This window comes from Pinus tabuliformis, chromosome 2_1, assembly GCF_031772625.1.
Source record: "Pinus tabuliformis cultivar Carrire ecotype Pingquan chromosome 2_1, CPIR1, whole genome shotgun sequence".
In the NCBI taxonomy this organism is placed as follows: domain Eukaryota; kingdom Viridiplantae; phylum Streptophyta; class Pinopsida; order Pinales; family Pinaceae; genus Pinus; species Pinus tabuliformis.
This window is the reverse complement of record NC_142299.1, coordinates 583574727-583580001: the sequence shown is the minus strand read 5'-3', so window position 1 is coordinate 583580001 and position 5275 is coordinate 583574727.

Below are 5275 nucleotides of genomic sequence, written 5' to 3'. Positions count from 1 at the left end.
TGTATTTCGGATGGGTTGGGCTCCCTATATTATGTTTACAAACAACAAACTCATTTTCTGTTTTGGCAGGCTTATAAGGCACATCGTTATGATCGAACAGTTTCTCTAGAGGCACCAATCCTTTTGGTATATGATTACTAGGCAGCTGGATGATGCTTCCTCGGCCGATCTCGTTTTTTAGCTTGGACTGGCTGCATTCTTCCATGGTTTCATTTTCTTGGTTGATGTGCGTTTCAGCAAATTCCTCAACGACTTGTAAAAACCTGTTAATTTCCTCATCATCTTCAAAAACTCTCCAATATTTGACATTGTCAGGCAGAGACGGTCTATATTTCACTTGAACTTCATATGTCAATTTAGGAGGCAAAGGAGGAATAAACGTGCTAGCAGACACAGCAAGGGAGTCGGCAAGTTGGTTCTTCATTCTCGGAATATAAGAAATGCTGAAATTATTAAAAGAATCCTTGAGCCTCCATACCTCATCTCTGTATGCTTTCAGCCTTGGATGCTTTTCTTGGAACACTTTATTGACCTGCTGAATGATGAGGTCTGCATCTCCAAACACTTTCAGGCCTTTGATACCCATTTCTTTAGCAGCTCTTAAGCCCAAAATCAAAGCTTCGTATTTTGCTATGTTATTTGTGACCTAAAAGGTTAATTTGAAAGATAAATGAATGTATTCCTGTGTGGGGGACACAAGGACTACACTTGCCCCAGTAGCTTCCTTAGAGCAAGCTCCATCAAAGAACATGTCCCAAATCTGTGGACCTTCTTCCTTAGCGATCTGGCAAACTGGTTTTTTAAGCTATGTGGTGGTCAACTAGGAATCTTCAATATGAAGAATACATATTCCAAAATCAGTGTCAATAGCATAGATGGGATGATTAGTGGGATTCCTTTCATCGCTGATGATACAAGCCAATTGAGCTTCTCTGTATAATATCCTGCTCTTGCCTCCAAAAACTGGGATAGTAGCATAGGACAGATCATTTTGTAATGATCCGCCTAATCTCTTGATCCAACCTCTGAAAAGTAACATGCCAAACTTGGGGGGTACATCTGCGACCACAATATCCATCATCATGCTTTTCATGGGTAGTTGAGACAAAGTGATGGCTAGGTCCTTGATTAACCCCATACATTTCACTTTTCTAGAGTCAAAAGAAAACAGGTCATGATAAGGCTTGGTGATGTCAAGACCCAACTCATCCATGACAGCCTTGGGCATTAGATTATGGCTGGCTCCAGTGTCCAAAAGGCAGTTTTGAAGGATTTTTTCATGAATAGTTAGAGAGACATAGAATGATGGGGAGCTTTCTTCACAATTTTCAATCATTGGGCTGAGAATAACAGCTGGCTTGTCATCTTGCAGATTTACATAGTCAGTGGAGGCTTGGATGGCTTTAGGCTCAAGGGCCTCAAGGATGGATCTTTTGAATGACTCATTCTTCACTAGTTCAATCAGAGGCATAGGTATTCTTAGCTTCTGAATTTCTGATTGAAAATTGAAAGGGGAAGGAGACTTGTCAAGGCTTCTTACCTCATGAGCTGGAGCTTTGAGGATGATGGGATCAACTGCCGGTTGCTTTTGCTTATTAGCTTGTTGTACTGCAGGGAGAGCAGCTCTTTGAACAGGAGTTTCCTTGGCATTATTCATCTTTGACCTCAGATTATATTTGTGCTGATCTTCAGTTTGCAGAATAGCTTCCCCATCCCATTCTTGGCTGATCTGGTCATTGAATAATGACTTTTCATAAGCAGTTGAGGTCAAAAAGGAAGCATTGCCTTTGTCTTCCAGACAATGGATCTCATCATCTTCTTCAAACTGCTCTTCTTCCATGAATGCATTTTGAAAAGGAGCCTTCACCCTTTGGTCCTCATTGGCATCTTTGCTTCTTTGCAAAATATGCAACTGCTCATTAGTTCTTCTATATGGATTTGGATTTGGATTTCTAGGAGCAAAGGTATTAGGAACTCTTCCTTTCCCAAGGTGCTGCTTAACCTTTAATTTGGAGATTTTAGAGGCTAATGACTCTATCATTTTGGTCATTTTATCTATCTTAGGATCAGAGGATGATGAAGACTCGCCCCTCTGTCTTCTTCTATCAACATTTTCCTTGAGCTTCTCTGAAGCCATGATGCTTGATTCCACTTCCAAGGCTTCATCCTGCATGTCAGCCAAAGTAGCACATTGCCTCTCTCTCAACAGTAGGCAGAAGTCAGAATCAAAAGCACTGGCATAGGTGAGTTTAGCAGAGGTAGTAGTGGGTTTTACTTCAGTTGGTATCTTGCTGTACATACGGTTAAACCTCTTATTAAAATTAGACAGCAACTCACCATTTTCTCTCTTTAAGTTACCAAACTCAGTGTGGTAGTAGAGGAGATCCTTCTTGTCCCCTCAATGCTTTAGAAATGCAATATCTAAAGCTTCAATATCTGCTATAGATCTTGGGGTTCGTTCTCTGAACCATTTTCTAGCCCCTCCATCTAGGCTTTGGACAAAGACTCTCATCCACACATCATCTTCACTAATGTCCAGGTTATCAACATAGTTATAGAATGACTCAAGATGTTCATCAGCAGTAACACCTTTAGTCCCAGTGAACTTAGGCCTATATTTCTAATATTCTCTAGTAGGCATGGCATTCAAAGGAGTGGGTAGTATTAGAGATCCATACCTAGCAGCTATGATTCTTTCCATTTTGGTAGGTGCTTGTGGACCTGCCATAGCTGTGGTGGCTAAAAGAGTACTGGTAGTCTGAATGATAGAGGGCTGAGGAGTGATTGATAAGACTAAAGGAGTATGATGGATAGGAGGTGAGGTTTCCTTTGGGCTTACAACAAAAGGAGAACCTAAAGAATAAGGAGCTTTATGAATCTCTAAGAGTTTTTCTTCACTGCTAGTATTAGATGCTATACTCTCAACATGTATTTGTTCTATTACAGGCCTTTCTTGAAGAGATATAGGAGATTGTTTAGGTTTACCTGAACCTGATGCTCCTTTCTGCAATACCTTTCTCTCTTTGATGATTTTTTTAGGGTCAGGTACTAGGTCAGCTTGTAGCTTCTGAGGATTTCTCCAAATATTCCTCACAAACTGAGCCAGAACTATGAAGTGGAGTCACCAAGAGGTTCGGCCTCCAATAGAGTTGCCAGATAGATGATTACAACCAAAAAAGTGCCCAGACTTTGTCTATCATCAAAGCTGGATCTATGTCGTTTCCCAAGGAAGCTGAGCTTCAATTTCCTCTCCCCAACAATGGCGCCAATTATGTTATCACTCAAGGAAACTATCTTAGGTTGTAGCTCGGAGATGCCTGGTAACATATAATCTTCAATATTGTTCTCAGAATTATTGGAATGGATGATGGTTTGTATCAAGTCAGATAATCATTTCAGCTCTATTCTCACTCAAGACATGCATGAACACCCTCAACAATATAAGGCTTTAGACCACTAATGCTCAATAATTTATAGATTTAATGGATAGATGGAGAGTACTAACTGTACCAAAAGATTGCATACATAAACTCATATAAATGGCCAGCAACAGGAAGTAAATGAGACTTGCAAATCTAATTTATCAATTCAGAGATAAGATGATAGTTATCTGGCATTAGACACAACAGAAAACTTGAATAACCTATTCAAGTGCAAGCATAGAACAAAAAATAAAATGGACATTGAACATATAATAGCAAAAGAAGCTTATATTGCTAGAATGAAGATGAGAAGCTTGAAGGAAAAGAGGAGGAACAATCTCCAGAAGTTGAACCCCTATTACATTTTGCTTTTAGCTATTTATAGCTCTTTAAAATGATGTTGAGTCTTCTAAGGCTTGAGAGGTCTTAATCTATCCCTCTGTCTTGTTTAACTGTTTGATCTCTGACTAGGCAAGCATGGCTCGGAGGTTTCTTCTTCTGACAGAAGAATAACCACATTTAGATATTTTGGATAGTTTGTTGCACTGTCTGGGAGCTCTCTCGTGCCAGAGATGCCCCATAATGTTTGTTGGTTTTGGATAAACTGCGCTGTTAATGCCTCATGGACGATTCTGTTTCGGGCTAGCTGCGCGTGCTCCATGACTGTTTCTATTTAGGGCGAGCCATGCTGCGATGGAAGGGCTATCAGGGCTCTATTTTCCCCTTAAATATTTAGAATGACTGTTTTTCTGTTAAACACAGAAAAACACAACAACATTGTGAAAATCCCACCCATCTCTGTCCTTTTCGGACTTAAAAAATCCTTAGATATGTCTTATTCTCCTCTCAGGTCCACCTTTGCAGTGATAACACATCTCCACCGTTGATCTGGGAGTCCTAGATCCAACGGTGGTGATCGATTTCAGGCGCCTCTTTTGTACTCGAGTTAACTTCCCGATGAGGGTGGTTTTCTCTCTCCTCGTCCTGGACACATGGCGGCCATTGTATGGCATCGGGTAGAGTTTGGCCTAAACCACTTATCGCCTTTGGCTCCCTCAAAATCCTGCCGATTTTGTCATTTTCCCTTTATATTGGAAATATGTCGAAACATTGGAAATTATGAAAAAATGGCCTTGGCGGACTTGAAAAATTTATATATTTCACTTCTCGGACCCTTTTGGGTCTGGGCTTCATCGCTATCGGCGCTACCCTGTGCTCCTTTATATTTCGTTATATAACGAAATACAAGGAAAATTCATTAAAACTGGCCTTTGGCGGACCTCAAATATTACCAAATATCATATATATAATCGTCGGGTCCAGCTATCACATCGCACATACACCTATGCATAGGCCCCACCCCTTGGTGTTGCTCCACTGTGATATAGCGATGTGATCTGATCGTAATTGCTAATCACTCATGCTCGGGGCCTTTACTTAAATCGTTAATACCTCGCCGATGCGACCCGCCGATCCGATCATCGGCGATCGCTAATCAGCGGTGTCTTGCGCCCAACTTTAAGTTGTCCTCTCTGCTCGGTCGATTGTGATTAGCCGCTTAGATCTGGGTCGTTGATCGGCCAGATCTAACAGCTGGTATTCTTTCACTATTTAAAGCCTGTGATTTTGGTTTTTCATGGTTTTCAAGCATTTTTGCCTCCCGATAGTGTATTTCTGCCCTTCCAAGGGCTCTCCTCTTACACCGATTTTGACCTTTGGATGATTTTGAGCAAATGCTGAAGATTTCAAGAGCATTTTTGGATCCCATGGGATGATTTTAAGCAAATTTGGAAACTTTAAGAGCATATATGGATCCAATTTTGGGCCTAGTGCCAACGAGGCTAACAGGGTGG